At 39.9% G+C, this 11935-nt stretch overlaps 1 pseudogene; it reads left to right on the top strand.

The window, feature by feature from the left end:
* Positions 1 to 605: 605 nt before the first annotated feature.
* Positions 606 to 1322, top strand: LOC100983114 (putative ferritin heavy polypeptide-like 19; annotated as a pseudogene).
* The last annotated feature ends 10613 nt before the right edge of the window (positions 1323 to 11935 follow it).

Here is an 11935-nt window from a genome sequence, read left to right as displayed (position 1 = left end):
AAAATGAAGGTTGCTAAAGTTAATAAGGTCTAGGAAGTGAGTAAGGAGGTTATTGGAAGTGTCACTAGTATGGATGCTGAAGTCACTGAGGATATCTGCCATTCAAATAAAGCTTTGTGATATTAAGTATAACTAATGACATCACAAAAAACAGTACATTTGATAAAACAATCACATTTTGACAATATTGTAATAAATTTCTTTAAGAAATCACCCAGGTGATTCACTCAAAGTGGTTACACTTATATTCATAAATAACTTTAAAAATACTTTATAGGTGAAAAGGTCAGGTTACAGTCCAGTCGCCAGGGTTTCAGGTGGAATTCACGGAACTCTGGAGTTTGTGGAGTTCATGGAACTCTGGAGTTTCAGGTGGAACTTACGGAACTCATGGAACGCTGGAGCCCCACACCTCGCCCCCGAAGTCTGTCCCTCATTCAAACCAACTAGCCTCGAAGCGCGCCCCTTCCTTCATAACAGTCTCCACGGCCCACTTCCGGTTCCGTCACACAACCACCATTCACCGTCTGCCATTCCTCACCACCGCTGCCGCTGCCTGCGCGCTACTGCCTTTGCCTGCGTGCTCATTGTCAGCGCTGCCCGCCATGGCCACCGCCCAGCTGTAGCAGGTGCGCCACAGCTACCACACCAACCGCGAGGCCGCCATCAACAGCCACATCGACCTGGAGTTCCACGCCTCCTATGTGTACCTGTCCATGGCTTTCCACTTTGAACGGGATGACGTGGCCGTGGAGCACTTTGGCCGCTACTTCCTGCACCAATCAGACGAGAAGATGGAGCATGCCCAGGAGCTGATGAGGCTGCAGAACCAGCGCAGTGGCTGCATCTGCCTTCATGACATCAGGGAGCCAGAGCGCCAAGGCTGGCAGAGCGGGCTCGAGGCCATGGAGTGTGCCTTCCACCTGGAGAAGAGCATCAACTACAGCCTCCTGGAGCTGCACCAGCTGGCCTTGGAGAAGGGCGAGCCCAGCTGTGCGACTTCCTGGAGAGCCACTACCTACACCAACAGGTCAAGACCATCGAAGAGCTGGGTGGCTATGTGAACAACCTGGGGAAGATGTGGGTCCCAGAAGCCGGCCTGGCTGAGAACCTGTTTAACAAACTCTCCCTGAGCCACAGCGACGAAGAGACCTGAGCCCAGACGGGCCCCACAGCCACGAGGTGCCTTCCCTGGGTCGGGCCACCTGGCGGGGCGTGCATGTTACCCTTTCAGAACCTTCTCTTCCGTTTTTTCCTTTCAGTTTTACCATTGTTGGCAATAAAGTTATCTGGCTCTCAAAGCGATGAAGGTGTCCAGTTGAGGCGTGCCTGCAAAACTCTCACCTTTTACTAACTAGGGCAAATCCCCATGCAAGTTTAAAAAGGGTGTCCAGCAGTCTCTCCACCCAGGGCTGCTCCATCAGCATGCAGCTCGGGATCTCTAAGGATGGAGGTGGAGGGTATTCTATGAGTCCCTGTAAAACACATTAATCTTTTCTTTCTAAGCTATGTGGATATATGGGGTAGGGAGGGTGGGATGGGTGGTCTTAGGCCCTTGTGTCTGTGGGTGCATGTGCATGGTAAAGTGTAAAATATGGTCTAGAATTCATCCTAGTGGTTGTCTCTGGGGAAAAAGTCAGGGGAATGGGATTGGGCAGGGATTAAAATAATGAGGTTTTTAATTTTACATGAAAAGTTTTCTTTTTTAAATATGCAAATGCTAATATTTCTTGATTCTGGGTAGCAAGATGGGGTATTTGGAAGATGACATGGCAGAGCGTCTCTTTGGCAAGCTTACCCTGAGTAATAGTGATAATGGAAACCGAGACTTAAGCTGGCTTCCCCATTGCCAGGAGATGCATTTCTGTGGTCGCCAGGGCTGGGCATACATATTGCCCTTACAAAACCTCTACTTATTTATTTTTATTTTTTTTCTCTTTGATTGAATCATTTCTTCCATTAAAGTGACGTGGTACCAAAGAAAAACAAATTACCTCAATAGAAGAGCTGAAAAATATAAGGTCAAAGTTGGGAGTCAAGTTTATAGTATTGAATATAAAGTAGAACTCTGGCTACTTTGAAGAATGTAGGGGTGTCGGGGAGGGTTGAAGGTGGAGACCAGGCAGAGACATTGTAGTTGGTGCAGATGAGAAGCTAGCATGTCTTGAAATGTGATGGTGGCTGAGGAAATGAAGGGAGGTAGACAAGTTCCAGATGGATTTTGGACAAGTCAACAAGAATTGCTCAGGGATGGGAAATGAGGAACGTGAGATGGGGAAAATAACCTATGTTCCGGGGTTTGGCCTTGAGCACCTGGGTTAAAGGTGATATTTTAAAATCTGGGGAGCTTGCAGGGGGGACACCTGGGGTGGAGGGTTGGGGAAGGCATATAATGTATAATCAGAGATTCCTATTAGACATTTAAGTCAAAATATCATGCAGTTAGCAGGAAAAATGAATGCCTGTTTTGGAAACGAACACATTGGGAGATCATTCTATAAATGGTATTGAAATCATGTGACTGGATAAGCTCATCAGAAAAAGAGTGTAACAGAGTATGGCATAGCCAGCCCCAAGCCCATGTAAGCTAACATTCTGAGGTTGGTTGAGGTGTTCGCACACCCAGAGAATTGCAGGTTCCACTTTTACCAATACTTTATTCCAGACTGTGGCTCCAGTGTCTGCCACAAGTTTATTTCAAAATTAGCCAATTCCTCACCTCAATGTGGCCTTTAGTCCTTCTTTCAAGATGTAAAGAAGTGTTAGCCTTTTACTTTATCTTCATGGTTGTGTGTAGGAAAAAAAAAATTTCTACTAAAAAGAGTTTCTAAAGAAGTGATAGACATGTATTTGTATGTATTTCCTTTTTCTTCTGTTCCCTTTTCAACACTGTACCTCTCTCTCAGTTCCTTCTTTATGTAACCAAATGAATCTGCACCCATATAAACCCTAGGGCTGTCTGTGTCTGGGAAAAACATACATTTTGTTTCTTTTGGGCCTTGTGTGCATTACAAAGAAAAAAGTTAAAAATGTATAGATTTGTATCATATATTCAAAGACACATGGGTAGTTATTTTTAAAGCTAACAGATGGCTTTGAGGTATTTCATACAATATAAACAAGTTTAGCTAAGCAATAATTAATTTCCAAATTTCCTCATAACTGTACTTCAACACTTTCTTAAAAATAAGGATTGTGGTCCTTTCCACTCAGTTTCTAGGAAATGCTACTGATCCTTTACTCTTCTGAGTAACATACTCTTGTTTCTTTTTTATTAATACTATTTTAAATGGAAAAATCATAATTGTACTACCTTTATTAAGTACAACGTGATGTTTTGATATATGTATACAGTGTGGAATAACAAAAATAAACTAGATAACATATCTACCACCTAATTTGTTTGACGTTTTTTGGTGATACATTTGAAATTTACTCTTAGTTATTTTGAAATATACAGTATGTTATTATTGAATATAGTCACCCTGCTGTGCAATGTATCTCAAAATGTATTACTCCTGTCTAGCTGAAACAATGTACACTTTAAGCAGCAACTCCCCACTTCCTCACACTCTCCCACTCCCTAGCCTCTGGTAAGCATCATTCTACTCTATACTTTTATAAATTCGACATTTTAAAGATTCCACATAAAAGTGAGATCATGCAGTATCTGTCTTTCTGTGTCTGGCTTATTCCACTTAGCATAGTGTCCTCTAAATTTATCCATGTTGCCCCAAATGACAGAATTTTGTTCTTTTTCTAAGGCTGAATAGTATTGTATTTGGTATATATGTCACATTTTCTTTATCCATTCATCTGTTGATAGACACTTAGGTTGATTGTGTATCTTAGCTATTATGAATAATGTTGCAATAAACATGAGAGTGCAAATATCCCTTTCACATATTGATTTCAATTACTTTGGATACATTTGCAGAAGTGGGATTGTTGTTCTATTTTAAGTTTTTTTTTAAATGAATCTCTATACTGTTTTTCATAATGGCTGTACTAATTTACATTCTTAGCAACAGTGCACAATTGCTCCCTAAACATCCTTGCCAAAACTTGTCTTTCATCTTTTTGATAAAAACCATTCTAATAGATGTGAATTGATATCTCACTTTGGTTTTAATTTGCATTTCCCTAATGATCAATGATGCTGAACATTTTTTAAATGAACCTGTTGGCCATTTGTATGTCTTCTTTTGAGAAGTGCCTGTTCAGGTTCTTTGTCCATTTTTTAAATGGGTTATTGGTATTCTACGATTCAGGTGTTTTAGTTCCTTATATATTTTGGATATTAACCCCTTATCAAATGTATGGCATGCAAATATTTTTTTTCTCAATCTTTTGGCTATGTCTTCACTTTGTTAATTATTTCTTTTGTTGTGGAGAAGCTTTTAATTTCTTGCAATCCTTTTAGTTTATTGTTGCTTGAGCTTTCAGGGTCGTGTCTAAAAAGTCCTTGCCCAGACCAGTGTCACAGAACTTTTCTCCTATGTTTTCTTTAAGTTATTTTATAGTTTCAGGTCTTCCGATTAAATCTTTAATCCATTTTGAGTTGAATTTTGTGCATGGTATGTGCACGATGTGAGAAAAGGGTCTAATTTCATTATTCTGCACATAGATAACCGGTTTTCTCAGTACCATTTATTGAATAGACTGTCCTTTCCCCATTGTATGTTTTTGGTAACTTTGTAAAAAATTAATGAACTGTAAATGCATAGATTTCTGGGCTTTCTATCCTATTCCATTGACCAATGAGTCTGTTTGTATGCCAGTACCATACTACTGTACTGTTTTGATTACAATTGCTTTATATTTTGAAATCAGGTATTGCAATATCTCCAGCTTCATTCTCTTTCTTTTTGCTCAGTTGGTTTTGCTACTTGATGTCTTTTGTGTTTTCATACAAATTTTAGGATATTTTTTCTGAGAAATATATCCTTTTCCTTATGTTAGAGGTTGCAGTGGGCATGTTTTATTTTATTGTTGTTGCTGTTTTTTGAGACAGGTCCTCACTTTGTCACCCAGGCTGGAGTGCAGTGGCATGATCATGGCTCACTGCAACTTTGACTTCCTGGGCTCAGATGATTCTTCCACCACAACCTCCCAAGTAGCTGGGACTACACTTGCACACCACCATGCCCAGTTAAAGTTTTGTATTTTTTGTAGAGATGGGGTTTTGCCATGTTGCCCAGGCTGGTCTCGAACTCCTGGGCTCAAACAAACTGCCCACCTTGGCCTCCCAAAGTACCGGGATTACAGGTGTGAGCCACCACTCCTAGCCAACATGGACATCTTAACAATATTCTTCCAATCCATGAACATGGGATATCATTCTATTTCTTTGTATTTTCTTCAATTTATTTCAACAACGTTCTGTAGTTCTCAGTATAGAAGTCTTTCACCTCCTTAATAAAATTTACACCTGAATATTTGTTGTTGTTGTTGCTGTTGTAAATGGTATTGTTTTCTTAATTTCCCTTTTAGACAGTGCATTATTTGTATTTAGAAATGCTATGACTTTTGTATGTAGATTTTGCATTTTATAACTTACTGAATTTGTTTATCAGTTCTAACAGTTTTTTTTGTGTGTATGGATTCCATAGGATTTTCTATATTTAGATTATGTGTCAGCAGAAAAAAATTTCACTTCTTCCTTTCCTATTTGGATCCCTTTTATTCCTTTCTCTTGTCTAAATTCTCTGACTAGTATTTCTAGAGCTATGTTGAAAAAAAGCAGTGAAAGGGGGCATCCTTGTCTTGTCTCTGACATTAGAGGGAAAGCTTTCAAATTTTCACCACCCCCTCTAAACAAAGAATACAAAATGTTAACTGGGCATGGTGGTGTGCAAGTGTAGTCCCAGCTACTTGGGAGGTTGTGGTGGAAGAATCATCTGAGCCCAGGAAGTCAAAGTTGCAGTGAGCCATGATCATGCCACTGCACTCCAACAGTGATGTTAGCTAAGAGTTTGTCATATATGACTTTTATTGTGCTGAGGTGCATTACCTCTATATCTATTCTGTTGAGAGTTTTATCATGAAAGAGTGAATGTTGTCAAATGCTTTTTGTGCATTTACTGAGATGATCATATGATTTGTATCCTTCATTTTGTTAATGTGGTTAATCACATTTATTGATTTGCATATATCAAAACATTCACAACATGAATGAATTTGGAAGATATTATGCTAAATGAAATAAGCCAGACAGAAAGAAAAATACTACATGATCTCTCTTATATGTGGAATCTAAAAACAAACAAGCAAACAAAGCTGAATACACAGAGATAGAGAATAAAGCAGTGGTTACTAGGGGGCAAGGATGGAGGTAAGAAGTGAGGAGATGTATGTCAAGGGCTACAAATAAACATATATGTAGGATGAACAATTCTAGAGATCTAATGGATACCTTGAGGCCTATACTAAATACTATTGTATTGTATTTGGGATTTTTACTAAAAGAGTAGATTTTAGGTGCTCTTGCCAGAAAAATAAAATAGGTAATTATGTGAGATAATAGATATGCCAATTTGCTTGACAATAGTTACCATTTAATTATCTATATGAATATTAAAATGTCATGTGGTATATCTTAACTATATATAATAACATTTTTAAAAATTAAAAATTAAAAAATAAAAAGCATGAAGGATGAGTTTAAATCATAGTATCCAGGGATGCTCTTTGAGTAATAGAGCTGTAAAAGAATGCAGATGTGATTGTTATGAAATCAGGTTGGAGGTCACTTTAGCGAGTGAGGCCGGTGTGATTGAAGTGGACACATGGAGGGGCTGCTGGGTGATGGGTGAGGTTCTGTTGTTGCTGTTGTTTTCTCCTGTGTAGTGCTTAAAAGGATAGCACATCATAAAAATTATATTAAGTCATACATTGGTTTTGCTTTACAATAGAATAAATTTCAAAAAAAGAGAAGCTATTGTTTTTCAGACCAGTCGTTGGCTTGAATGCTCTCACAGTCTGCTTAAAAAAAAATAACTCAGTTCTGAAGTCGGGGCAGAGCAAGGTGGTGGAATAGAAGCCTACACTATTCATCCATCCTGAAGGAACAGCAAATTTAAACAACAATCTGCACACAGAAAAGTACAGTCACAAGAACAAAAAATCAGGTGAGCAATCACAGTATGTGGTTTTAACTTCATATTGCTAAAAGAGGCATTGAAGTGGGTAGGACAGACAGTCTTAAATCACCAACACCACTCCCTCCCCATCCTCCGATAGCAGTCATGTGATACAGAGAATCTGTGCATTTAGGACAGGGAGAGTACAGCAACTGGAGAACTTTACATTGAACTCAGTGCTTCCCTGTCACAATGGAGAGCAAAGTTGGGGCTTGGCCCAGCCAGTGCCCACACATGGTGGGAGCACTTTGACCAGTCCTAGCCAGAGGGGAATCACCCATCCCAGCAGTCGGAATGTGAATTTCTCTGCAAGCCTTGCCACTGAAGCCACAGTGCTTTGGGGTCCTAGGTAAACTTGAAAGGCAGTCTAGGATACAAGGACTGCATTTCCTAGGCAACTCCTAGTGCTGGGCTGGCCTCAAGGCCAGTGGAATAGAGTGACATATGACATAGCAAGACACAAGCTAGGGTGACTAAGGGAGTGCTTGCACCGCCTCTCCACAAACCCCAGGCAGTACAGCTTGCAGCAATGAAAGTGAACCCTTCCTGCTGCTTATGGAGAGGAGAGAGAAGCGTGAAGAGGACTTTGTCTTGCATCTTGGATACCAGCTCAGCCACAGTAGGGTAGGCCAATGGGCGGAGTTGTGAGGCCCCTATTCCAGGCCCTAGATCACAGACAACATTTCTTGATGCACTCTGGGCTGAAAGGGAACCTGCTTCCTTGAAGGGAAGAACCCAGTCTTGGCAAGATTTATTACCCATTAACTGACGAGCCGTTGGGCACTGAATAACCAGCAGCAATACCCTGCTAGTATTCCATGTGCCTTGGGAAGTGCTGACTTCAGGCAAGACCCAGCATATTGCCAGTGTGGTGGCTATGCTGAAATACTTCTTCTGTTGAGAAAAGCAGAGGGGAAAGTAAAGGGGACCTTGTCTTGTGCCTTAGGTACGAGCTCAGCCACAGTGGGGAGAGCAATGAGTAGGCTACTAGGGTCCCTGAGTCCAGGTCTAGGCTCTTGGACAGCATTTCTGGACCTGCCCTGGGCAAGAGGGGAGCCCACTGCCCTCAAGTGTGAGAGTCCTAGGCCTGGCAATATTCACCATAAGCTGACTGAAGAGCCTTTGAGATTTAAGTGAACATCAGCAAAGGCCTAGCAGAATCCCCCAGCCACAGGAAAAGGCTCTTGTGCCTGTGGAAAGGGGAAGAAAGTTTGGGAAGGACATTGTGTTGTGGTTTGAATGTCATCTTAGCTGCAGTAAAATAGAACATCAGGTAAATTTCTGGGTTTTTTTTGTTTTGTTTTTTTGTTTTTTTTGTTTTTTTTTTTTTTTTGAGATGGAGTCTTGCTCTGCCACCCAGGCTGGAGTGCAGCGGCACAATCTCGGCTCACTGCAAGCTCTGCCTCCCAGGTTCACGCCATTCTCCTGCCTCAGCCTCCTGAGTAGCTGGGACTACAGGCGCCCGCCACCACGCCCGGCTAATTTTTTGTATTTTTAGTAGAGTCGGGGTTTCACCCTGTTAGCCAGGATGGTCTCGATCTCCTGACCTCGTAATCCGCCTGCCTCAGCCTCCCAATCAGGTAAATTTCTAAGGTTTTTGATTCTAATCCCTGGCTCCCAGACTGCAACTCTGGATCTGTCTGGGTCCTTGCAGAATTCATTGTCCTGAAGAAAAGGACATAAATCTGTCTGGCTTCACCATCTGCTGATTGTAGAGCCCTAGGGCCTTGAGTGAACATGGTAATAGCCAGGTAGTGATTACAGTAGGCCTTGTGTGAGACCCAGTGCTGTGCTGGCTACAGGTATGACCAAGTGCAGTTCCAGTGGTGGTGGCCACAGTGCTGCTTGCATCACCACACTCCAAGTTCCAGGCAAAATAGCATAGAGAAAGAGAGAGACTTTGTCTGGGAGAAAATAAGGGAAAGAAGAAGAGTCTCTGCCTGGCAATCCAGAGAATTCTTCCTGATCTTATCCAAGACCGCCAAGACAATCCCTCTACAAGTTGGAAGAAATGACAGCATTATTGGGCTTGGGGCCCAAGTCCCTTTGAATACCTGGAAAGCCTTCTCAAGTAGTATGGGCACAAACAAGCCCAGACAGTGGAGATGACAATAAATACCTAAGTCTTCACTGCTCAGACACCAGCAAACATCTACAAGCATCAAGATCATCCAGGAAATCATGAGCTCACAAAATGAACTAAATAAGGCAGCAGGGACCAATTCTGGAGAGACAGAAATGTGTGACCTTTCAGACAGAGAATTCAAAATAGCTATTTTGAGAGAAGTCAAAGAAAACCAAGATAACACAGAGAAAAAATTCAAAATCCTGTCAGATAAATTTAACAAATAGATTGCAATAATTTTTTAAAAAATCAAGCAGAAATTCTAGAGCTGAAAAAGGTAATTGGCATACAAAAGAATGTATCAGTCTCTTAAAAGCAGAACTAGTCAAGCAAAAGAATGAAGCATTGAGCTTAAAGACAGGTTATTTGAAAATATACAGTCAAAGGAAGCAAAATAAATAAGAATAAAAAACAATATAACATGCCTACAAGATCTAGAAAATAGTTTCAAAAGAGCAAATCTAAAAGTTATTGACCTTAAAGGAGGGGTAGGGGGGGGGGTAAAAAGTTGATTCAAAGGGACAATATCAGAGAATGTCTCAAACCTAGAGAATATCAACATTCAAGTATAAGAAGGCTATATAAGACCAAGCAGAATTAATCCAGAAGAGACTACCTCAAGTTGTTTAATAATCAAAGTCCCAAAGCTTACAGATTTAAAAGTATCATAAAAGCAGCAAGAGAAAGTAAACAAATAATACACAATTGTGCTCCAACACATCTGGCCGCAGACTTTTTGGTGGAAGCCTTACAAGCCTTGAGATAGTAGCATGACATATTTTAAGGGCTGAAGGATAAACACTTTTACTCTAGAATAGGATATCTGGTGAAAATATCTTTTCTGCATAAGGAGAAATAAAGACCTTCCGAGGCAAAAGCTGAGTGATTTCATCAACACTAGACCTGTCCTAAAAGAAATGCTAAAGGAGTTCTTCAATCAGAAAAGGATGTTAATGAACAATATAAAATAATCTGAATATACAAAATCACTGGTAATAGTAAGTACACAAAAAACACAGAATGTTATAACACGGTAATTGTGATGTGTAAACTACCGTTATCTGAAGTAGAAAGACTAAATGATGAACGAATCAAAAATAATAACTACAACAACTTTCCAAAACATGGACAGTATAATAAGACATAAAGAGAAAGAGCAAAAAGTTAAGAAGCAGGGGAATGAATGAAAAGTATAGAACTTTTATTAGATTTCCTTTTGTGTGTTTATTTGCTTATGCAATCAGTGTTAAGTTGTCATCAGTTTAAAATAATGGGTTATGAGATAATAACCTCAAATCAAAAAACATACAATGGATACAAAAAAATTAAGAAATTAAATCACAGAGTCACAGAAAATCACCTTCACTGAAAGGAAGACAGAAAGGAAAGAAGGAAGGAATGAAGGAAGAGAAGACCACAAAACAACTAGAAAATAAATAACAAAATGGCAGGAAAAAGTCTCTACTTAGCAATAATAGCAATGAATGAAAATGTACTAAACTCTCCAATAAATAGTCATAGAGTAGCTGAATGGATGAAAAAAACAATACCTAATGATCTGTTACCTGTAAGAAACACACTTCCAGTATACTTCTTAGTCTATACACATAGACTGAAAATAAAGTAATGGAAAAATATATTCCATGTCAATGGAAACCAATGAAGAGCAGGAGTAATTATGCTTGTGTTAAACAAAGTATATTTCAAGGCAAAAACTATAAGAAGAGGTAAACAAGGTTACCTATAATGATAAAGGGGTCAGTTCAGCAAGAGGCTATATCAATTTTAAATATATATGCACCCAACATCCGAGCATCCAGATATATAAAACAAATATTATTAGCACTAAAGGGAGAAAAGTCCCAATACAATAATAGCTGGAGACTTCAATACCCCACTTTCAGCATTGGACAGATCTTCCAGATACAAAGTCAACAAAGAAATATCAGACTTAGTCTGCACCATTGACAAAATGAATCTAACAGATATTTATAGAACATTTCATCCAAGGGCTACAGAATACACATTCTTTTCCTCAGCACAGGGGTCATTCTCAAGGATGGATCATATCCTTGAGATATGATCACAAAATAAGTCTTAAAACATTCAAAACATTGAGATAATATCAAGCATCTTCTCTAACCACAGTGGGATAATACTAGAAATTAATAACAAGAGGAATCTTGGAAACTACATAAATACATGGAAATTAAGCAATATGTTTCTGAATGACCAGTGGATCAATGAAGAAATTAAGAAGAAAATTGAAAAAATTCTTGAAACAAATGATAATGGAAACACCATATATCAAAACTTATGGGATACAGCAAAAGCAGTACTCAGAGGAAGTCTGTAGCTATAAATGCCTACATCAAAAAGAGGAAAAACTTCAAATAAACAACCTAATGATGCATCTTAAAGAGCTAGAAGAACAATAGCAGGCTGAGCGTGGTGGCTCACACCTGTAATCCCAGGACTTTGAGAGGCCGAGGCGGGTGGATCATGAGGTCAGGAGTTCAAGACCAGCCTGGCCAACATAGTGAAACCCTGTCTCTACTAAAAATAAAAAAAATTAGCCAGGCGTGGTGGCAGGCGCCTGTAATCCTGGCTACTTGGGAGGCTGAGGCAGGAGAATCGCTTGAACCTGGGAGGTGGAGGTTGCAGTGAG

This window comes from Pan paniscus, chromosome X (genome assembly GCF_029289425.2).
Source record: "Pan paniscus chromosome X, NHGRI_mPanPan1-v2.0_pri, whole genome shotgun sequence".
NCBI classification, from domain to species: domain Eukaryota; kingdom Metazoa; phylum Chordata; class Mammalia; order Primates; family Hominidae; genus Pan; species Pan paniscus.
The sequence above is the reverse complement of the archived record's forward strand: the minus strand, read 5'-3'. Positions and strand labels throughout refer to the sequence as shown.